This window comes from Acinonyx jubatus, chromosome B1 (genome assembly GCF_027475565.1).
Source record: "Acinonyx jubatus isolate Ajub_Pintada_27869175 chromosome B1, VMU_Ajub_asm_v1.0, whole genome shotgun sequence".
In the NCBI taxonomy this organism is placed as follows: Eukaryota; Metazoa; Chordata; class Mammalia; order Carnivora; family Felidae; genus Acinonyx; species Acinonyx jubatus.
The window spans coordinates 139,578,181-139,603,855 of record NC_069382.1 but is presented as its reverse complement, the minus strand read 5'-3'; the positions used below and the strand labels follow the sequence as shown (position 1 = coordinate 139,603,855).

General features: G+C 39.0%; 1 pseudogene; it reads right to left on the bottom strand.

Moving 5' to 3' along the window:
* Positions 1 to 25,422, bottom strand: part of LOC128314280 (keratinocyte-associated protein 2-like) — a 175,454-nt pseudogene extending 150,032 nt beyond the window's left edge.
* Positions 25,423 to 25,675: the final 253 nt, after the last annotated feature.

Genomic DNA, 25,675 nt, shown 5'->3' with positions numbered 1-25,675 from the left:
AGGCCTCTTTGTAAGTGACCACAGAGGCCCTGTGAATCACATTTACCCAGAAACTGCTTGTTAACAACCCAGCCTCTCCTTTATCTGCTGCAGGGCATCAGTGCAACTCTGAAATCATCAACTCTGCTGTCTTTCTAGGTTTTCTCCCTCTGTATTTTCAAAGCCTGCATCATTGCACTTGTAGCATTCCCTTTCCGCAGGGCATTTTTCAAGTTTCCTTTGGTGAAATCTTTATCAATTAATCCAGTATCTTGTGACAGATTCTATTCATGCTCAGTCTACCAAGTATGGGATCCTCTTTACCTATTAGGCAATGGATGAGCACATTCCAAATCCCCCCCATTATCATATTTTTCCTCAGATGACTCATGGTATCACATGAGAAGCAGATGCCAAGATAGACAGGATTAAAAATGTAGAAAATATATTAGAGAAAATACCTATGACATGGAGAGGAAGCCAGGTGATTCATGTCTACTGTAGTGCATGTCTAACCTCTGATGGAAAAAAGTAAGGTTGTAGGAAACTTCTTAGACTAAGTGCAATTCTGATAAAAGTCTGGCAAAATCACTAGAGTCCTTGAGCTACTTCACTTCCTTGCTTGTCCTGCTAGAGTGCCCAGTGTGAGGAAGACCAAGGGTTATGTGTCCCAGATAGTAAGAACAAGATGATAGTTCCACTATGGATTTGGCTTTGGAGGAATTCCAGTTCCATACCTATGTATATTTTGAGAGCGCATTAACTTGGTTGCCAATTCATTAGATGGTGGGGGATTGCTTTTAATCATCATCTGGCATACCTTTAAATCTAGCGGCTTGTTTAGGATTTAATCAGGCGATAAAAAATTTTTGACAAAAATTACATCCCAAGTTGTTGTTTTATGTTAAACTTGAGATATTAGAGTGATTTGAGATAAACTAAAGTTGAGAAGTATTCTTTTGAATGAGCTCTATGAATCAGATGTATTTTATAATTATTGTTTATTTGATTATTAAGCCCTAAGGGTACGTTTAAGATTTTAATTTTCTGGGAAATGTATGCCAAAGCTTGACATTGGGAAGATTGCTATAAAACACAAAGGATATCTAAATGATGGTGCTAACACAACTGACCAGTTCATAAATAATATATGTATGATTTTATAGGCTGGCCGCCAATAATTATGTTAGTTACCCTTGCTAAGGAAATATCTCATTCCAAGATACTAAAGTTAGGCTTTACTGCAGAAAATTCATAAATATCATCACAAATGTATAGGATTTTAATAAAAACTCATTAATCAAATTGTATAGACACGTGGAATGATGATACCCTCTGGTGAGGGGCAGGTCATGGTGGTCAAGACTATGAAGGAGACTGATAATGTTCATTCTTGTGTTAGAATTTATTTACTATGTCAATGTAACAAATTTAATAATTATGAATTAAATCAAAGTTACAAATCATAGTATAGTCATCATTCTGAAATCACACAGTATTTGGATACTATGATATATTGACTGTAAGAAGTATTAACATAGATTTACATATGAACATGCTTACATACTATGGGTTCCATTCTGTTAGGACCCTGACCCTTTTATAGGATGACAACCTGACCTTAGCCAACATGGAATGACCTAGATTTGGAGAAATATACCAAAGTACCACTAATATCACAAGACCACACTATAGTAATCTACACCATGAATCCTGGAAACTGGGAAAAGACACCTCCACATTAATTCTAGAGTAAGAAATAATAGGCATTTTGGGACTAGGGAGAGTGAGGAGGCTCAGCATAGTTTTGTTCATGGGGTTAATTCCATGTGGAGACAGACAGGAGTGAAAAGGAGCACCCAATCTCCTCTTTGTTCAACCACGTCACTGTAGAACCACCCCTTTCTGAGAAGTTGGGATTCAGGATGGCAGCTTCTAGGGCAAGCCTCCAAACTCAAGGGGGCAGGTCTACATTCCAGTCCTGCTATTTAGTGGCAAGGCTGACATTTTGGAGGTGTAGTTATAAGTCTTGTCTTCCTGAATTTGAGAGGGGGACATCAATGAGGGTCACTACTAGAAAGAGCTGTGTGAGCTCATCAGGATGAGTAACAGAGAGAAGCAGCTTATAATGGCCAGGAAAGAAAGTTGTAGTAGGAAAATCTGAGACAGTCATTCCAGGGTACATGTAAAATTGTACCTTTGCAAATATCTAGAAATCAATGTCCCCTTCCTACCTGATTTGAACAAAACAACCCTGTGAGGTTTAATTTGGCCTTTAAAGGAAGTGTAACAATAGCTACAAGTTAGGGACCTCAGTGGATTACCCTGTAGAAGCTCTAAGTTTAGCAAAGTCAGAAGCTGGCAGATAAAGCTTCATCCAAAAAAGTAAATGCTGGCCACTTAGTTCAGAAGCTCCCTACCTGGGTGGCTCAGTCTGTTAAGCACCCGACTTGGCTTTGGCTCAGGTTATGATCTCATGGTTTGTGAGTTTGAGCCCTGCATCAGGCTTCACACTGACAGTACGGAGCCTGCTTGGGATTCTTTATCTTTCTCTCTGCCCCTCTTTCACGCATTCTCTCTCTCTCTCAAAATAAATAATAAATTTAAAAAATTTAGAAACACATCGACTGAGATTTCATTCTGGGTAGCCTGGGACTGCCTCTTCTGGGTCTGGGATCTCCACCCCCACCTAGGAAACAATTCCATCAGCTCTAGATGAGCTATGTCCTCCCAGTGGAGCCTGAATCTCTGACCTTTGAATATGATTCTAAGTACCTGATAGGCAAAGTACCAGAAAAGACAGTTACTATACTCTTATCAACTAAGAAAAAATCAGGCTGTTGCTCAAGGGATATAAAGCCTTTCCTAGCAGCCAACTTTGTCAGAAAATTTTCATGAGGGGCTTTCTAGAGCAAAAGCTGAAGGATGTAGTGGCCAATGTCTTCCATGTTCCTAGAACAAAGTGAATAGTGGATTTCATTAACCTGTTTGTTTGTTTGTTTTTTATAGCATCCCTGATGAAAGCTGAAAGCATAACACCAAAACATAGCACAGCAAATGTGATTGTGTGTGAGTCCAAGAAAATATTGTCCAAATAATTGAGGGTCCTATTCAATCTGAGTGTGAAATGTGGAATAACAAGAATTGTATGTGTTGTATGACCTCAAATCAGTTCTTCTCAAACATGAATTAGTCTTTGGAAAGAGGCAGCAGATGATTTGAAATTAATCTCTATTAAGGGTTTAGAAAATTGTTTTGCTTGTCCAAACTTAACACAATACTTTAAAAAAATTAAATGACTATGTGGACTAAAGTTAATATACAACATTACAGTAATGAAGCAGCTTAACCAAGGCTTTTGATCCAGATGAATTTCCATCTCTCTTTTGTTTGGGGGTAACCTTGAAAGTTCACAAAGGCAAAACTAGATGTTTTTAATGTCCCAAGTCTACTGAATACCCAGTTATAAGCTGAAGCCTAGTTCCTACACACTTAGATGTTAGGCTACAGGCTCTTTTTACCCATTTTTAAAAACCTACCTCTGGCAGTTTCTTTCAGCCCCTGAAGGCCTGGTTGGTTTCAGGGCCTATACTTGCACTCTGGTATCTGATATCTGGCCAGAGGAGCAGATTGTTCTCTTTTGTGATCCTGAAGGAATTCCTAAAGCAAAGCTGGTTATTTCATAGGCCCCGGCAAATTTTGCAGGTAAGAGCTAGCTCCACCCAAGAGGATCTTGTGTGCCATTAGGATCTGGGGATGAGGAATGGAAGGGGATACTATCTACAAGGTCAGCTGGTTTAGAACTTAGACTAGAATGGGTAACTCCTTAGCTTTGATAGAAATGTTGAATACATCATTTGGGAAAATAGGCTCTTTATGCCTGCTGGAGTTCATCTACCAAACAGATTAGTAACTCAACAGGACATTTTTATATTTATAGGGAGCAATCCATCGGAATATAACTCCAGGGGTGCCAGGGTGGCTCAGTCAGTTAAGTGTCCTACTTCAGCTTAGGTCATAATCTCATGGCATGTGAGTTTAAGCCCTTCATTGGGCTCTGTGCTGATAGCTCAGAGCCTGTAGCCTACTTCAAATTCTGTGTCTCTCTCTCTCTCTGACCCTCCCCTACTCATTCTCTCTCTCCATTTCTCAAAAATGAACAAACATTTAAAAAATTAAAAAAAAAAACAGAAATCTGTAGGGATAGGAGGATCATACCTCAAGATCACAAAAGCCATATATGAAAGACCCACCACTAATATCATCTTCAATGGGGAAAAACTAAGAGCTTTCCCCCTAAGGTCAGGAATAAGATACGGATCTCCACACTCACCACTGTTATTGAACATAGTATTGGAAGTCTTAGCCTCAGCAATCAGGCAACACAAAGAAATAAAATGCATCCAAATCGCAGGAGGAGGTCAAACTTCACTCTTGGCAGATGACATGATACTCTATATGGAAAACACAAAAGTTTCCACCAAAAAACTGCTAGAACTGACTCATTAATTCAGCAAAATTGGATGTAAAATCAATGCACAAAAATTGGTTGCATTCCTATACACCAATAATGAAGCGACAGAAAGAGAAATCAAGGAATCGATCCCATTTATAGTTGCACCAAAACCCATAAAATACCTAGGAATAAATCTAACCAAGTAGGTGAAAAACCTATACGCTGAAACTATAGAAAGCTTATGAAAGAAATTGAAGAAGACACACACAAAAAAGGGAAAGATATTCAATGCTCCTTGATAGGAAGAAAAATATTGTTAAAATGTCAGTACTACCCAAAACAACCTACATATTCAATGCAATCCCTACCAAAATAACACCAGCATTCTTCACAGAGCTAGAACAAACAATCCTAAAATTTGTATGGACCCAGAAAAGACTCCAAATAGCCAAAGCAATCTTGAAAAAGAAACCAAAACAGGCATCACAGTTCGGGACTTCAAGCTGTATTACAAAGCTGTAATCATCAAGACAGTATGGTACTGGCACAAAAACAGACACTCAGATCAATGGAACAAAGTAGAGAACCCAGAAATGGACTCGTAAATATATAGCCAACTAATCTTTGACAAAGCAGGAAAGAATATCCAATGGAATAAAGATAGTCTCTTCAGCAAATGGTTGGGAAAACTGGACAGCAACATGCAGAAAAGTGAACCTGGACTACTTTCTTACACCATACACAAAAATAAACTCAAAATGGATGAAAGAGTTCAATGTAAGACAGGAAGCCATCAAAATCCTCCAGGAGAAAGCAGGCAAAAACCTCTTTGATCTTGGCCGCAGCAACTTCTTACTCAACATGGCTCTGGAGGCAAGGGAAACAAAAGCAAAAATGAACTATTGGGGCCTCTTCAAAATAAAAGCTTCTGCCCAGTGAAGGAAACAATAGGCAAAATTAAATAGGCAACCGATGGAATGGGAGAAGATATTTGCAAACGACATATCAGATAAAGGGCATCAAAAATCTATAAAGAACTTTTTGAACTCAACACCCAAAAAACAAATAATCCAGTGAAGAAATGGGCAAAAGACATGAATAGACACTTTTCCAAAGAAGACATCCAGATGGCCAACAGACACATGAAAAAATGCTCAATATCACTCATCAAGGAAATACAAATCAAAACCACAATGAGATACCACCTTACCCCTGTCAGAATGGCTAACATTAACAACTCAGGCAACAACAGATGCTGGCAAGGATGCAGAGAAAGAGAATGTCTTTTGCATTGCCAGTGGGAATACAAACTGGTGCAGCCACTCTGGAAAACAGTATGGAGTTTCCTCAAAAAATTAAAAATAGAACTACCCTACGACCCAGCAATTGCACTACTAGGTATTTACCCAAGGGATACAGGTGTGCTGTTTTGAAGGGACACATGTACCCCTATGTTTATAGCAGCACTATCAACAATAGCCAAATTGTGGAAAAAGCCTAAATGTCCATCAACTGATGAATGGATAAAGAAATTGTGGTTTATATACACAATGGAGTACTACGTGGCAATGAGAAAGAATGAAATATGGCCCTTTGTAGCAACGTGGTTGGAACTGGAGAGTGTTATACTAAGTAAAATAAGCCATACAGAGAAAGACAGATACCATATATTTTCACTCTTATGTGGATCCTGAGAAACTTAACAGAAACCCATGGGGGAGGGGAAGGAAAAAAAGGAAAAAAAGAAAAAAAAGAGGTTAGAGTGGGAGAGAGAGCCAAAGCATAAGAGACTCTTAAAAACTTAGAACAAACTGAGGGTTGATGGGGGGTGGGAGGGAGGGTAGGGTAGGTGATGGCCATTAAAGAGGGCATCTTTTGGGATGAGCACTGGGTGTTGTATGGAAACTAATTTGACAATAAATTTCATATAAAAAAAAAACAATAGCCAAAGTATGTAAAGAGCCCAAATGTCCATCAATGGAGGAATGGATAAAGAAGATGTGGTATGAGGGGAAGAAGATGGCGGCGTAGGAGGACGCTGGGCTCACCGCGCGTCCTGCTGATCACTTAGATTCCACCTACACCTGCCTAAATAACCCAGAAAACCGCCAGAGGATTAGCAGAACGCAGTCTCCGGAGCCAAGCACAGACGAGAGGCCCACAGAAGAGGGTAGGAAGGGCGGCGAGGCGGTGCGCGCTCCACGGACTGGCGGGAGGGAGCCGGGGCGGAGGGGCGGCTCGCCGGCCAAGCAGAGCCCCCGAGTCTGGCTGGCAAAAGCGGAGGGGCCGGTTGGAGTGTGTTCCGACAGCAAGCGCGACTTAGCGTCTGGGAGGTCATAAGTTAACAGCTCTGCTCGGAAAGTGGGAAGGCTGGAGGACAAAGGGAGGGAGAGCTGCTGAGCTCCCGGACGACAGAGCTCAGTTTGGTGGGGAACAAAGGCGCTCACCAGCGCCATCTCCCCCGCCCATCCCCCAGCCAAAATCCCAAAGGGAACCAGTTCCTGCCAGGGAACTTGCTCGCTCTGCGCAAACACCCAACTCTGTGCTTCTGCGGAGCCAAACCTCCGGCAACGGATCTGACTCCCTCCCGCTGCCACGGGGCCCCTCCTGAAGTGGATCACCTAAGGAGAAGCGAGCTAAGCCTGCTCCTCCTGCCCCCGTGCACCTTGCCTACCCACCCCAGCTAATACGCCAGATCCCCAGCACCACAAGCCTGGCAGTGTGCAAGTAGCCCAGACGGGCCACGCCACCCCACAGTGAATCCCGCCCCTAGGAGAGGGGAAGAGAAGGCACACACCAGTCTGACTGTGGCCCCAGCGGTGGGCTGGGGGCAGACATCTGGACTGACTGCGGCCCCGCCCACCAACTCCAGTTATACACCACAGCACTGGGGAAGTGCCCTGCAGGTCCTCACCACTCCAGGGACTATCCAAAATGACCAAACGGAAGAATTCCCCTCAGAAGAATCTCCAGGAAATAACAACAGCTAATGAACTGATCAAAAAGGATTTAAATAATATAACAGAAAGTGAATTTAGAATAATAGTCATAAAATTAATCGCCGGGCTTGAAAACAGTATAGAGGACAGCAGAGAATCTCTTGCTACAGAGATCAAGGGACTAAGGAACAGTCACGAGGAGCTGAAAAGCGCTTTAAATGAAATGCAAAACAAAATGTAAACGACGACAGCTCGGATTGAAGAGGCAGAGGAGAGAATAGGTGAACTAGAAGATAAAGTTATGGAAAAAGAGGAAGCTGAGAGAAAGAGAGATAAAAAAAAATCCAGGAGTATGAGGGGAAAATTAGAGAACTAAGTGATACACTAAAAAGAAATAATATACGCATAACTGGTATCCCAGAGGAGGAAGAGAGAGGGAAAGGTGCTGAAGGGGTACTTGAAGAAATTATAGCTGAGAACTTCCCTGAACTGGGGAAGGAAAAAGACATTGAAATCCAAGAGGCACAGAGAACTCCCTTCAGACGTAACTTGAATCGATCTTCTGCATGACATATCATAGTGAAAATGGCAAAATACAAGGATAAAGAGAAAATTCTGAACGCAGCAAGGGATAAACGTGCCCTCACATATAAAGGGAGACCTATAAGACTCGTGACTGATCTCTCTTTTGAAACTTGGCAGGCCAGAAAGGATTGGCACGATATTTTCAGTGTGCTAAACAGGAAAAATATGCAGCCGAGAATCCTTTATCCAGCAAGTCTGTCATTTAGAATAGAAGGAGAGATAAAGATCTTCCCAAACAAACAAAAGCTGAAGGAATTTGTCACCACTAAACCAGCCCTACAAGAGATCCTAAGGGGGATCCTATGATACAAAGTACAAGAGACATCACTACAAGCATAAAACATACAGACATCACAATGACTCTAAACCCGTATCTTTCTATAATAACACTGAATGTAAATGGATTAAATGCACCAACCAAAAGACATAGGGTATGAGAATGGATAAAAAAACAAGACCCATCTATTTGCTGTCTACGAGAGACTCATTTTAGATCTGAGGACACCTTTAGATTGAGAGTGAGGGGATGGAGAACTATTTATCATGCTACTGGAAGCCAAAAGAAAGCTGGAGTAGCCATACTTATATCAGACAAACTAGACTTTAAATTAAAGGCTGTAACAAGAGATGAAGAAGCACATTATATAATAATTACAGGGTCTATCCATCAGGAAGAGCTAACAATTATAAATGTCTATGCGCCGAATACCGGAGCCCCCAAATATATAAAACAATTACTCATAAACATAAGCAACCTTATTGATAAGAATGTGGTAATTGCAGGGGACTTTAACACCCCACTTACAGAAATGGATAGATCATCTAGACACATGGTCAATAAAGAAACAAGGGCCCTGAATGATACATTGGATCAAATGGACTTGACAGATATATTTAGAACTCTGCATCCCAAAGCAACAGAATATACTTTCTTCTCGAGTGCACATGGAACATTCTCCAAGATAGATCATATACTGGGTCACAAAACAGCCCTTCATAAGTTTACAAGAATTGAAATTATACCATGCATACTTTCAGACCACAATGCTATGAAGCTTGAAATCAACCACAGGAAAAAGTCTGGAAAACCTCCAAAAGCATGGAGGTTAAAGAACACCCTACTAACGAATGAGTGGGTCAACCAGGCAATTAGAGAAGAAATGTTAAAATATATGGAAACAAACGAAAATGAAAATACAACAATCCAAACGCTTTGGGACTCAGCGAAGGCAATCCTGAGAGGAAAATACATTGCAATCCAGGCCTATCTCAAGAAACAAGAAAAATCCCAAATACAAAATCTAACAGCACACCTAAAGGAAATAGAAGCAGAACAGCAAAGGCAGCCTAAACCCAGCAGAAGAAGAGAAATAATAAAGATCAGAGCAGAAATAAACAATATAGAATCTAAAAAAACGGTAGAGCAGATCAACGAAACCAAGAGTTGGTTTTTTAGAAGATGTGGTATATATGTACAATGGAGTATTACTCGGCAATCAAAAAGAACGAAATCTTTCCATTTGCAACTACATGGATGGAACTAGAGGGTATTATGCTAAGTGAAATTAGTCAGAGAAAGACAAAAATCATATGACTTCACTCATATGGGGACTTAAGATACAAAACAGATGAACATAAGTCAAGGAAAGCAAAAATAATATAAAAACGGAAGGGGACACAACGTAAGAGACTCTTAAATATGGAGAACAAATAGAGGGTTACTAGAGAGGTTGTGGGAGGGGGATGGGCTAAATGGGTAAGGGGCATTATGGAATCTACTCCTGAAACCATTGTTGCACTATATGCTAACTAACTTGGATGTAAATTTTAAAAATTAAATTAAAATTAAAAAAAAATAAAAGATATTCCATTTGTTAGGACTATGACATTATTGAGGCTGAGTGGTCTCTGGAGGTTTTATTTTTTTCATCTTGAACTGGCTCCAACTGACTTGTAAGAACCAATTTTGTGAACGTCTTCTAAACTCTGAATTCAGTGACATTTTGGAAACTGGAATCAGCCATGATGGGAATATTTCACCATAAAAATGGACAATTATCCTAAAAAAAACAATAGCCAAAGTCTGGAAAGAGCCCAAATGTCCATCGATGGTTGAATGGATAAAGAAGATGTGGTATATACATACAATGGAGTATTACTCAGCAATCAAAAAGAATGAAATTTTGCCATTTGCAACTACATGGGTGGAACTAGAGGCTATTATTCTAAGTGAAATTAGTCAGAGAAAGACAAATATCATATGACTTCACTCATATGAGGATTTTAAGATACAAAACAGATGAACATAAGGGAAGGGAAGCAAAGATAATATAAAAACAGGGAGGGGATGAAACATAAGAGACTCTTAAATATGGAGGACAAACAGGGTTGCTGGAAGGGTTGTGAGAAGGGAGATGGGCTAAATGGGTAAGGGGCATTAAGGAATCTACTCCTGAAATCATTTTTGCACCATATGCTAACTAGCTCGGATGTAAATTAAAAAATAAATTATTAATAAAAAATTAGAAATAAGCATTAAAATATGCAGAAATAAAAAAGAAACCTAAGGGAGTATATCTTGAAATTTCTTATACACAAGAAAAAAACTTTTTGCAACTTTGTGTGAGGACTAATGGTAGCTAGACTTATTATGATAATCACTTCACAATGTATACAATATCAAATCATTATGTTGTACACCTGAAACTAATATATGTTAATTATATTTCAATAAAAGAATCTTTAAGAATGAAAGAAAAAATCTAACTCCAAAAGCTACTGTATAGAAACCCCGCTTAACTTGGTTACTAGGTAACTGCTTAGAAGTCCATGTGAAGACAAGTATGCACCCCAAATTAAGACATAACTTTTTAAGATCTCTTTTAGATGACTCACTTGACCAGCTAGGTTGAAGACAAAATAATGAAGTCCAGGATCTAGAGTTGATTTTCTTCTGTGGAGAAGATGCATTTATACTCTGAGGGAGGTGTAGTCTTTAGATGAGTTCACAGGGAAGTGCTAGCAATTAATTCTCTAAGTTCTATGCTGTATAAGCTGTGGGGGAAGGACAGGGGGGCAGTCAGGAGTACCTCTCCAATACTGACTAGCAGTGTAGATGGGTATCAGACACAATTAAGCCCAAGGGTGAACTGCTGGGGCAGATCAGCTGGGACCAAGTTCAGTGCTTTGACCAGGAGATGGCAGTGTCTAATCACACAGCAGAGCTCACTGAACCCTGAGGCATCTTGGCTAGATGGAGCTATTACTGAATAGCTTCTGAGAGGCCTTTCTGGGAAGAAATTATCAGCAGTGACTGACTCAAGCGGTATTAGAAGGACATCTGGGTTCCACAACTGTGGGTAAAGATAGTTCTTGGGAGGAGAATGGCTAAGCTAACTGACCTAGTCAGGGCTGATTAGCAGAAAGAGAACCCCAAGAAGGGGAGGAGATGCTGAAAGTCTAAAGCAGAGCAAAGACAAAACTAGTGAAGAGCAAGAGTTGGACCAACAGGTGTAGATCTCAGAAGAGAGCCAATCCCAGAGGGGCCAGAGGAAAAAGACTAGTTCTATCAGCAGAAGAATTGTGGAGACTGCATTTCAAAGCACTATTGTTCTAGTGCTCATGGCTCTCTTGACCCATTCTCCTTCACCATACAAATAATACTTCCAACATGTACTGAGCTAGCAAAGCAGGCAGCAGGTGAGCAAGACAGATGGTACCTGCTATCTTTGATCTCTGTTTTCTGGTTAAGGCACCTGACATCTTCCACCTATCTTGGGAGCAGTGTTCCTCACAGTGGTTCACGATCCCACTTATGTTGGTCCCTCCTCTTTGGAGGCTGCTCTCTTGCCAAAAGAATGATGGTTCTTGGTTTATATGCACTGCTTTGGAGTCTACTAGAATGCACGTGATGGTGATAGGGATAAGGCTTTTAGGAGATGAGATACTATGTGCCACAGAAAGAAAATAAACTGTAAGTATTACCATAGCAACTTTGGCTCTAAAATATAAAGCCAGTGAACTTCAGTGATGCCTAGGAGCTAAAATATCTAAGAAAATAACTTAATAGAATTGTGATTTATACTTATAAAACAGTGGTCTTAAATACTTATTAAATATACTTTTACTTATTAAAAACTAATACTTTATGGCCTTGTGTTTCAATTATTTTGTCCTATGGTCATATTAATATGCTGCTGATGCTAATACTTATTTGATGTAGTTGTTCATACTTATTAAAAAGTTTTTATATAATTTCATAAGGCAATCAGTGTCTTACTTGGGCCTATTCTATTATTGATGACTTCATAGGGAGCATATGAGTAAATTAATTGCCTAAGATAATCTGGTCCTGAATCCCAGGGCTCCTACTTTAGTCCAGTGAACTTTGTTCATGATAAAATCTAGTTTATGTAAGCAGAAATTGCACCTATATACTCTTCTAGGCCCCATAGTTTCACATATTTAGGTGTACAAGTTTTGAACATTAGTAAATCCTCTGGAGCATTCATCATAAGATACCTGATGGTGATCAGGGAACCAAGGTAAAGAGACCTGCTCTGTCACTTCCATATACAACCTTGATCAGGGGGTGGGGACAGAGAAATTGGTGCTCCCTGCCCCCCATCATCTTGGTTCTGAAACAAGAATCCTTCCAGACATCCAACTGCAGAATATAAATCATATTTTTTAAAGTTTATTTATTCTGAGAAAGACAGTGACAGGATGAGCATGGGGGAGGGCTAGAGAGAGGAGACAGAGAATCCCAAGAAGGCTCTGCACTGACGGTGCAGAGCCTGACACAGGGCTCAAACCCACAAAGCCATGAGATCATGACCTGGGCAGAAACCAAGAGTCTGACACTCAACCAACTGAGCCACCCAGGTGCCCCTGAATATGAATCATTTTAAAAGTCTGTCCAAAATATTGTGATGCCCTTTGTGGGCACTGTTTTCTCCTAAGAAGCAAGGCCAATGTTAGCTTTCTTAGATATTTGTGTTTTAGAGCCAGATGGATAACAGAGAAACAGAAAAACCCCTGGTGGAGAAGCCAGCACCAGGCAGGGAGCCAGACTATGGGACAAAATAATCAGCCCCCAAGGCCATAAGACACTTCAGTTATCATGGAATAAATGATGAGAGGGGTCTTTGGTGGTAACCCCAGAAAGCCCTATGGTGGGGCCAAATCTGGGTAAAACATGCTATCAAGAGTCTTAAATTTAGTGGCAACCCTTGTGTGCATGCACCATTGTGCTTTGTTTAAATAGAATGGCTATAATCCAAAGGAATGACTTATTTTGTCTTTGGGTCAAATGGGCCATAACATTCTCCAAATACCTATGGTGTATCCTTTCAGCCACCTATGGTTTCATTCATATCTGTAGGGAATATTTATATCTCGTTCCTATTAGCGTGTTCTCCAGGTTCTCATTGGACCTCTACTGATGAGCTTGGCATTTGCTAATCCAAGGCTTTTTGTTTGTGCAGCCTGGAAGAGCTGAGGTGTTAGTCCTGGAGGCAAGTCTAAGAGGTATACAGATCCTTCCACAAAAGTGGAAAGCTGAAGTGCAGACTTAAATACTGCATCTCACCTTAGCTTTTTCACCTACCTCTTATCCTCCCCTATCTCAAGTTTCCCCTTTCCCTCTCCCTGTTTCCTGGGTATGGGCAGTTTATTTAGGAGATGATTCTACGAACTTATCTCAGGCTCTGCTTTTAGGAAAACCCAAACTAAGATACAGGCCCTAGGTTTGGAAGATTTGGGTCACTCAGAATAAAAAAACCTATAATTCAAACAACTGAGTGAGGGAAAAATACATCATAAGCTATAAAACCACAGTAAGGTACCATTCAACGGTGAAAGAAGAGACTAGAAGTGAAGATAATTCTTGACAGAATATACAGTTCATGTTTTAAGTTTCCTCCATTAGAGAAGAAATAGAAAAACTCAGCTCTAACATGATTTCCACACTTTATGCTATTTGAGCCTTGCTGGGATCCCTCAGTTGGTAGTCTTTTTCTAATCTTTCTTTTTAATCTTGTAGGAGCCAATGAATCTTGTTGCCTATTCTGTCTTTGGTGCTCTCTAGAAGTAGTCTTTCTCATTCTTTAAAAAGGCAACTTTTGCCTCAATTGTAAGGGAGATTTAAGATTATCTGTTGATTCTGATTAAGAGACTGAGAGGGAGACTACTTAAGGAACTGGCACCGTGCGCAGAAGGTTCCAGTTCAAGATGGTGACATAGGAAGCTCCTGAACTCACCTCTTCCCATGGACACACTGAATCTATAGCCACACAGAGAAGAATTCCCCTTAAAAGAAATCCAGATGAGGAAAAAAAAAAAAAAAAAACCAAATGGGTAGGACAGGCTGAGACATACTTTCACCATATATCCTATCCTGGCATGGTGCCATAAAATGGGACAGTAACTCCCAACTCCCAGCTTCTCCCTGAGGAGTGAAGAATTTGGGCCCATCACCTAGTGCCCGAACTTTTAAAATTTCCACCTGAGGGATGGGCCCCCCCAAACACCTAGTTCTGAAGGCCAATGAGACTTGTATCCACAAGACCCACCAAACTATAAAAAACAAAGAAATGGTTCTTAACAGGCTCCTGAGGACTCTTCATGGCTATCCCTCCAGTGTTCAGCACAGAGGCAGAAGTCAAATGCCCATCTCACTGCATAGGGGCACTTGTACCCCAATGTTTATAGCAGCACTCTCAACAATAGCCAAATTATGGAAAGAGCCTAAATGTCCATCAACTGATGAATGGATAAAGAAATTGTGGTTTATATACACAATGGAATACTACGTGGCAATGAGAAAAAATGAAATATGGCCTTTTGTAGCAACGTGGATGGAACTAGAGAGTGTGATGCTAAGTGAAATAAGCCATACAGAGAAAGACAGATACCATATGGTTTCACTCTTATGTGGATCCTGAGAAACTTAACAGAAACCCATGGGGGAGGGGAAGGAAAAAAAAAAGAGGTTAGAGTGGGAGAGAGCCAAAGCATAAGAGACTGTTAAAAACTGAGAACAAACTGAGGGTTGATGGGGGTGGGAGGGAGGAGAGGGTGGGTGATGGGTATTGAGGAGGGCACCTTTTGGAATGAGCACTGGGTGTTGTATGGAAACCAATTTGACAATAAATTTCATATATTAAAAAAAAAAAAACAAATGCCCATCTCACAATCCTTTCACTGAAAAGAGTCCTCTTTGCATACCTTAAAAGCTGAAGCCTGAGAATCAGGCTCTTAATTTAGCATGCAACTAGAAGAGACTACTATTCCTCCAAGAGACCAGGGAGGCTCTCTCAGGAGCCAACTCCACATTCTCCCCATCTTGCTACCAGTCACTTGTATCTCCCTGAAAGGAGCTTGTGCGCATGTCTGGAAACTGGCTTTTGTGGCTGCTGCACAAAGAATGCACCCCTTGACCCACATAGCTCTGGTAGCCAGCAGGGCTTATATCTGCAGGTCTCATAGGACTGGAGTCAATAAAGAATCAGTTTTTTGCTTTTTGTTTTGTTTTTTGAGAGAGAGAGAGAGAGAGAGAGAGAAAGGGAGAGGGAGGGAGGGAGGAGGGAAGGGCAGAAGGAGAGAGAGAATCTTAAGCAGGCTTCACGCCCAGCATGGAACCTGATGTGGGGCTTCATCTTATGACCATGAGATCATGACCTGAGCTGAAATGAAGAGTCAGACACTTAATTGAATGAGCCACCCAGGAGCCTCAAGAATAAGTTACCTCTGAGAAACTTAACAGAAGACCATGGGGGAGGGGAAGGGAAAAAAAAAAAAAAGGTTAGAGAGGGAGGGAGCCAAAACATAAGAGACTCTTAAAAACTGAGAACAAACTGAGGGTTGATGGCAGGTGGGAGGGAGGGAGGGTGGGTGATGGGTATTGAGGAGGGCACTTGTTGGGATGAGCACTGGGTGTTGTATGGAAACCAATTTGACAATAAATTTCATATTAAAAAAAAAAGTGCTGAAAGGAAAAAAAGCTGTCCACACTTTACCTGATGAAACTGTCCTTCAGAATTGAAGGAGAGACAGTTTTACACACAAACAAAAGCTGAAAAAGTTTAGCACCACTAAACCAGACTTATGAGAAATATTAAAGGACTTCTTTGAATTGAAATGAAAGGGCACTATTAGTAACAGGAAAACATATGAAAGTATAAATCTCACTGGTAAAGGTAAATATATAGTTAAATTCAGAATACTCTAATGTTGTAATGGTGGGAGTAAATCACCTATAGATCTAGCATAAAGATTAAAACACAATAGTAAAAATAACTATAACCACAATAATTTGTTAGCAGATACTTAAGGAAAAAATATGTAAATTGTGTCATCAAAAACATAAAATGTGACGGGAAGGAAAGTAAAAATAGAGAGTATGTATTTTACTTTAGTATGCATTTGAACTTAAGTTGTTGTCAGATTAAAATTGACTGTTATAGATGTAAGATCCTTTATATAAACCTTTGGTAACCATAAGCAAAAACCTATAGTAAATACACAAATGATAAAGAGAAAGGAATCTAAGTATACCACGACGGAAAATCATCAAATTACATAGGAAGAGACAAAAAGAAGAAACAAAAGCATTATAAATAACGAGAAACAATTAATAAAATGACAATAATAAGTCCATATCTATCCCGTAAGTATTTTATTTTATTTTTTTAAATATGAAATTTATTGTCAAATTGGTTTCCATACAACACCCAGTGCTCATCCCAACAAGTGCCCTCCTCAATACCCCTCCCACCCGCCATCAACCCTCAGTTTGTTCTCAGTTTTTAAGAGTCTCTTATGTTTTGGCTCCCTCCCTCTCTAACCTTTTTCTTTTCCTCCCCCCCCCCCCCCGCCATGGTCTTCAGTTAAATTTCTCAGGATCCACATAGGAGTGAAAACATATGGTATCTGTCTTTCTCTGTATGACTTATTTCACTTAGCATAACACTATCCAGTTCCAACCATGTTGCTACAAAAGGCCATATTTCATTCTTTCTTACTGCCACATAGTATCCATAAGTATTTTAAATGTAAATGGAATGAATTTTCCAATCAAAAGACACAAAGTAGCTGAAGAGACAAGAAAGATACAACTATGCTGCCTACAAAACACTCGCTTCAAATTTAAGAACACACAAAGACTGAAAGTTAAGTAACAGAAAAAGGTATTCCATGCTAATGGAAACCCAAAGAAAGCAGGGGTAGCTATATTATGTCAGACAAAATAGATATTATAAAAAAAGGTCATTATATAATGATAAAGGAGTCAATCTAACAAGAGGATATAAAATTTATAATATTTATGCATACAACATAGGAACACTTACATATATAAAGACATTAATGAGCCTAGAGGGAAAAATAGACAGCAATAGTATAATAGCAGGAGACTTCAATGTCCCACTCACAACAATGCATAAGTTACCCAGACGAAAAATCAAGAAGGAAACATTGGATTTAAACATGTTACCTAGATGTCCTTAACAGACTTTTATGGAATATTATATCCAAAGTAGAATATACATTCTTCTGAAGCACACATGGAATATTCTTCAGGATAGATCATGTTACTCCACAAAACAAGTCTTAATAAATTTAAGAAGACTGAAATCATATCAAGCATATTTTCTGACCATAGTGAGATGAACTAGAAATCAATTACAAAAAGAAAACTGAACAATTCATAAAAATGTGGAAATTAAACTACATGCTACTTAACAACCAATGGTCAAGAAGAGACAAAAAAATATCTTCAGACAAATGAAAATGGAAATACAACATTTCAAAACTTAAGGTATGCAGTAAAAGCTATTGTAACAGGAACGTTCATAGTGATAAATCACTTGGTTAAGAAACAAGAGAGATCTCTAATGACCAACCTAACTTTACACCTCAATGACTAGAAAAAGTACAAACTAAGCCTGAAGTTAATAAAAGGAAGGCAATAACAAAGATGAGAGAAGAAATAAATAAAATAGCGATTGAAAAGACAATAGAAAAGATCAATGAAACTAAAGCCATTTGTTTTGAAAAGCTAAGCAGATAGACAAATTTTTACCAAGAAAAAAAAAGAGTATTCAAATAAAATTATAAATGAAAGAGGAGATGTTACAACTAATACCACAGAAATACAAAAGATCATAAGAGAATACTACAAACAATTACATGCCAACAAATTGGACAACTTAGAAAAATGGATGCATTCCTTGAAACATAAACCTACCAAGGCCAAATCATTAATAAAAAAATCTGAACAGACCAATAACTAGTAAAGAGATCAAATCCATAATAAAAAGTATTCCAACAATAGAAAAGCCCAGGAACAGATGAATTCACTATAAATTCTATAAAATAGTCAAAGAAAACTTAATATCAATTCTTCTCAAACTATTCCAAAACATAGATCAAACTATTCTAAATTATTCCAAAACATACACCAAACATTTCCAAGCTCATTTTATAAGGTCAGCACTACCCTGATGTCAAAACCAGACAAGGGCACTGCTCAAAAAGAAAATTATAAGCCCACATAGATAATAGAAATGCAATAAATGCATAAATGTAGACTCAAACATGTTCACAAAATGTTAGCAAGCCAACTGCAATAGCACATTAAAAGGATCATGCTCCATAATCAAGTGGGATTTATTTCAGGGATGCAAGGATGGTTAAACATCCTCAAATCAATCAATGTGACACACCACATTACAAAGTAAAGGTTAAAAATTATATGGTCATTTCAATAGATGCAGAAAAAGAATTTTTAAAATTCAACCTCCATTCATGTTAAAAATTCTCAAAAAACTGGGGCACCTGAGTGGCTCAGTCGGTTAAGTGTCTGACTTCGGCTCAGGTCATGATCTCAGGGTCCATGAGTTCGAGCCCCACATTGGGCTTTGTGCTGTCAGTTCAGAGCCTGGAGCTTGCTTCAGATTCTGTGTCTCCCTCTGTCTCTGCCCCTCCCCCGCTCACACTCTATCTCTCAAAAAATGAATAAACATTAAAAAAATTAAAAAAAAATTCTCAAAAAACTGGGTACAAAGGGAATGTGCCTCAAGATAAAACAGATCATCTATGATAAGCCCACAGTTAACATCATACTCAGTAGTAAAAATTTGAGTTTCCTGTAAGATCAAGAACAATGCAAGGATGCCCACTCTTGACACTTTTATTCAACATAGCATTGGAAATCCTAGTTATAACAATTAGGCAAGAAAAAGATAATAAAATTATAAAATAAAAGACATCCAAAATTGGAAAGAAAGAGGTAAAACTGTCTGTATTTGCAGAAGACATATTTTGTATATAAAACCCTAAAGACTCCACCAAGAAAACTGTTGAAATTAATAAAATTTTAGAATAAAAAATTAATATATAAAAATAAGTTGCATTTCTATACACTGACAACAAACTATCAGAGAGAGAAATTAAGAAAACAGCCCCATTTACAATTTCATCAAAAAGAATAAAATACTTAGAATAAATTTCATCAAGGAGGTGAAAGATCTGTTTACTGAATACTTATAAGACAGTGATGAAAGAAACTAAAGACGACACAAATAAATGAAAATATATTCCATACTCGTAGATTGGAAGAATACTGTTAAAATGCCCATACTATCCAAAGCCATTTATAGATTCATTACAACTTTTATCAAAATTCCATTGGCATTTTTCACAGAAATAGAAAAAACAATCCTAAAATTTGTATACAACCATAAAAGACCTTGAATAGCCAAAGCAGTCTTGAGAAGAAGGACAGAACTAGTAGAATCACACTTCCTAACTTAAAATTATATCACAAAATTATAATAATTCAAACAGTGTGGTGTTAGGATAAAAGTAGATATGTAGATCAAAGAAACAAAATAGAGAACCCTAAAATCCATTTAAAATGGTCAATTAATTTATGACAAAGAAATCAAGAATATAATAGTGCTGGCAAAACTGGACAACCACATGAAAAAGAATGACATTAGACCTCTATCTTACATACAGGAAAATCAACTCAAACAGATCAATGACTTGAACATAAGACCTAAAACTATAAAACTCATAGAAGAAAACATAGGAGGTAAGCTCCTTAACATTGATCTAGGCAATGATTCTTCTTACATATGACACCAAAAGTACAGGCAACAAAAGAAAAAATAAACAAGTAGGACATGAAATGGAAAACGCTCCTGCAGAGCAAAGGGAACCATTGGCAAAATGGAAATACAATCTGCAGAATGGGAGAGAATATTTGCAAGTCATATAGCTATTAAGGGATAATATCCAAAATATATAAAGAGCCATAAGATTGAATGGAAAAAACAATATGATTTAAAAATGGACGGAGGAACTGGATAGACATTGTCCAAAGAAGACTTCAAAATAACCAATGGGTATGTGGAAAAGTGGTCAATGTTACTATCAGGGAAATGCAGGTATCACCTTACATCTATTAGAATGCCTATCATCAAAAAGACAAGAGAAATAAGTGTTGGCAAATATGTAAAAAAAAAAAAAAGGGAACCCTTGTGCAGTTTAGGTGAGAATGTAAATTGATAGAGTCAGGAAAACTGAATGGAGACTGCTAAAATTTATAAATAGAATTACAATATGATTCATCAATTCCACTTCTAGGTATATATGTAAAGAAAATGATATCACTGTATCAAAGAGACATCTTCACTCTCATATTCATTGCAGCATTATTCACAATAACCAAGACATGGAAACAATCTAAGTGTCCATGAAAGGATGAATGGATAAAGGTGATGTGGAACACACACACCCCCCGAGGAATATTATTAAGCCATACAAGACGGAAATTCTGCCTTTTGTAAAAACATGGATGGACCTGAAGGCATTATTCTAGGTGAAATAAGTCAGATAAAGACAAATACTATATGATCTCATTTATACGTGGAATCCCAAAACACATATAGGAACAGAGAACAGATTGGTGGTTACCAGAGTTGGGGGGGTGGGCATGGATAGGGTAAAAAAATGGGTGAAAGTTGGTCCAAAGTACAAACTTTCAGTTATAAGACAAATTTGCCCTAGGGATGTAACATATAATATGGTGACTACAATTAACAGTACTGTACTGCATGTTTGAAACTTGCCAAGAAAGTAGATCTTAAAAGTTCTCATCACAAGAAAAAACTTGTAACTATGAGATGGTGGGTGTTAAACTTATTGTGGTAGTCATTTTGCACTACATATATATACACCAAATTATTGTTGTACACCTTAAACAAATATAAGGCTATAAGTCAACTATATCTCTCAACAGAACTGGAAAAAAAAAAAAAGAAAAAAAAGAAACTGGCACCCTGGGCTGCCATGGAGATACTCCATTCAGATCTCCTTTTGAGAAAGAATTTACTATGGACCTCTGAGGAGAGCAGTTGCTGACACCCTCTCTCTGCAGTGCCTTTGGGATCCAATCCAGTATCAGAGTAGCTCCCAGCCAATGAGTTAACACAATGACGGTACTAGGGCCTGTCTGGCCATTGCTGACCAACCAGAAACCTCTCTGGTGGGTAATCTTTGCTCCAGAGCCTCTTTGAGTTATTCAAGATATTGTCAGTTATGTAACTGGGGCCAAAACCTTTTCCTGCCCAATCCTGCATCTTTCCCTTTTATTTTTTATAGGTGCTTCTCTCCCCTTAAGTCTCTTACACTCCTAATTTGATGTCAGCATCTGTTTCCTGGAGGACTCAAACTAATACAATTGGTTGCAAGAGTGGTCTGGGACAGCAAGATAGGGTTTGGGGACTGGGCCATTCATTTACAGGTGGCAAAGAAGACCCCATCCAGGATATTATATGAGGCATGAATAACCTATGGATTTGTGTGTATGTGGGGAGAGTGGAGGGACCAACAAAGCCCAAGGTCCAAGTACTACCTGCCACCTGATTTTGTTGCTGTTGTTTTAATTTGTATGGAAAAGTGTTTATTTTACCTTCAGTTTTTAAGAATATTAAAAAATATTAGACTTTTTAAAGAAGTCATTGATTTACAGAAAAAATAAGCAGAAAAACTCTTGTCCACCTTCCTCCAAGGTTCCCTATTATTAACACCTTGCATTAGTGTAGTACATTTGTTACAATTGATGAGTACAATATTTTTAACTAAAGGCAGTAGTTTACATTATGGATCACCTTTTGTGTTGTATACAAATGGCTTTTATACACAATGGCTTCTGTACACAAATGGCTTTTGACAAATGTACAATGACATGTATCTATATTATAGTGTCATACAAAATCAATTCACTGCCCTAAAAATTCAAGCTCCACCTATTCATTCCTGAGTCCCTTGAAACCACTGATACTTTTACTGTCTCCATAGTTTTGCATTTCCAGAGTCATATAGTTGGAATCATACAAGCACCTGCTTTTTTAAAAGTTTTATTGGATCACAGCCATATGCATTCATTTATATATTGTGTATTTTTGGAGTATGGGAGTTGAGTAGTTGCTACTACTACCTAATAATAGACAAAATATTGTCTATTTCTCCTAATTTGCACTACAACAAAGGGGTTGAGTAGTTGCTACAAAGACTGTTTGGTCCACAAAACCAAAAAATATTTATTATCTGGCCATTTACAGGAAATTTGTTGAGCCCTGGTCTATGGAACAAGGTGGCAGCCCAATCACCAAAATTTTCTCCAATTGAGAGAATATTCCAGTGAAGGAGAACTCCTCGGCCAAAGCAATCATTCAATCTCTTCAGAAGTATGAGTGAATGTGGAAGAACATGTAGACAAGGACAATAGAATTGGCTAGCTGGTATTAAATTGCATTGATCCATTACAGAGAGATAATGAAAAGCTGAGGCAGTTAACAAACCTTTGAAGAGTAAGTGTGAATTCCAGAAAGCTTCTTTAAGAAGCTTCCAAAAAGCTCTTGTTCCCTGAAGAGCAAAAGAAATAGAAGACCAAACTCCAGATTAATAGTTGCTGTGATGCAAAATTGATTGAATGCACAACCGAGACAAGTCTCTTACACCAAGGTCAGGGCCTGGTTGGACAAACCTGGGATTCTTAGTATGGTATGTAATTATGTTACTTCCCATACTCCTCTGAATTGTTAGACTGCAGACAGGGCAAGCACACCCTTCTTTTCCTATGAAGAGATGGTCACCTCTTGTCCCACCTCCAACACCTCACTATAGTAGCCCCTTCCCTACAAGGCAACAGGGGTTCCACATAACATCTGACCCTGATTTTCTCTGGCATCTAGTCTGCTAGCTGGGGGTAAGCATAACCAGTCATGGAGATTACTGGGCCTGATAAGAGAAAGGAACCTTACCTCCAAGGACCTGTAAAGATTAGCCATCATGAGTTGGCAGAGGCCAGGATAGCATCTCTGGATTTGGATTTTGAGTGTACTTGATCAAGGGGACCAGACCATTAGACTAGATAATGGACAGATTATTGACTTGAGTCATTACCTTTGGATATTAGATTTAACATCCTGGCAAAGGCTTCAGGGGTTGGGGCAAATTTACTGCTAGGGAGACTCCCAGAAATCCAGAAATTGCAAGGGCGCATGCTGAGCCAAGTTGAAATAATTTCATTTCAATGATAAAAGAGGAAGGAAATAAAAGTCTAAGGATATAGACATGCTGGATTAAATGTATCTTATGAATTATGTTCCATAGGGCAGCCCAAAACGCACCCATTCACCAAATCCATTAGGAATGCACTGGCAAGAGGGCACCAGCATTAGTAAGAAGTAGTCATCATAAGAAGTAGACAGTAGGAGGTGCAGTTAAGGGTGTTAGCTTTTTTCTAACGATGGGATGATAGGGTTCCTGAAGCAAAAGAGTCCAAGTGGTAGACTTCAACTACTAAAAGCCAGCATGTTATGATTATTATAATGCCAGGCCAGGCTAGAATGGTAGCCAGCAGGGAATGACCTCCAGAGGTTATAAAGATGTGTAATAGAACACACATCTGAAGAAGCAAACTACATGAGAAAATCAGTTAAGGGTACTGATTAATACTTATGATGAGAAGAATGAACAAATGGCTGAGAAGCCTAGGAGTAGTTATTTTAATAAAAAGTCATCATTTCTTGCTCTGTCACCAGACTGAGCCAAAATTACTCTGCCAGTTGTTATTTGTCAGCCTTTATCATCTTGCCCAGGAATGGCATGATGGACACACAGGCAGAGGGTCCACAGTGGCAGAGATGGAGGCTAGGTTTGGGCCCAACAACGTGGATTCGCATTCAACAAGGCCAATCTAGCTATTGCTGCTTCTGAATGTCCAACATGCGCATAACAGAGACCAACACTGAGCCCTTGACTCTGTGCCCTTTTCAAGGAGACCAACCAGCTATGTGGACATTAGTTACATTGAGACCCTTCCATCCCAGAAAGACTAGTGAATCAAACTCACAGGATTAGGAACTTCTGGTATGGATTTACCTTCTTTATAAGATGCCCTCAGAACCTTATTCAGTATCACTATCTAGAGGATTACAAAGCTTCTAATCCACACAACACAGCATCTGACCAAAGCCTCTCATTGTGGTCAAGGAGTTATGAAAGTAAGCCATGACCATAGGATTTCCTGGTGATATCACATACTGCACTACCCAGAATCATCTGGTCTCAGATGGTTTTGGAAAGGCTTGCTGAAGGCAAAGCTGAAGCTTGCATTCAGACAGGGTACAAACTTACAGAATGCATTGTGTGTACTATTGAGAAATTTCTAGATGGCAGAGTGACTCCAGTAGGGAGCACCTTTGGACCAGGAACCAGGTTGAGAAGCTGGAATGGCTTTGCTCACCATCATTCCCAATATCTCACTAGGGGAACATTCCCACAAAGATGGGCTCTATAGTATTAGAAGTCCTGGTCTTCAAAGAAGAAACATTCTTGCCTGGTGACACAAAGGATCCCAATGAACTATAAACTATTAACTATGGTCGCCACCAGGGGATGAAATTTCTCCTTGGAATTACTCTCCAGTTACCCACGGCAGTAGCTGGCTTGATAATATGCACATTAGTGGCTACTTTGTTTCCCCACTCTTCTATCAGGGTTCCTTCTAACTCTCAAATCAACTATTTGCATTCATACCTCTTGGTCTGCTTTTGAGGGAACCCAAACTAAGGCACAGGTCTAGGGAACATAAGATATACTAATTCTTGCTCCTAATATTCTGTTTGACTAAAATCATTTTAAACCTAAACAAATCTAATAAATCTATACTATATGAACCCTGAAACAAGAATCCCCTAGTCACTGTTATTTACAAATGGTTCTTCTTTGGAATATTAATGTGCAATAGTCAAAATAAGATGTCATTCAAGTGATGCTTGATGATCTTACCTGCCCATAGATCATTCCACTGATGGTACAGAGGAACATAGGAGATTCAAACTCAAGGCAATTGAAGTTGACAGAGGCCATTAACAAGAAGGGATCCATAGCCAAGAATCTTTCTGCCCATAAGATGGGGAAAGTAGTAGCTAGCTTGGAGCAAGGTTTATTCTTTATCACTTTTTGTGCACTGCATGGCCAAGGTGGGGAGAGACAAGCTCCTCTGCAACCCTCTGAAGCAGGGACTGAGTGGTGATAAAATTTTAATGAAGCCAGATAAATTAAGGGAAATACTGTGAAAATATTGAGGCTCTGGGACACCATTCAGACAGGAATAAGGTTGACAGTGTTAGAATGGAAG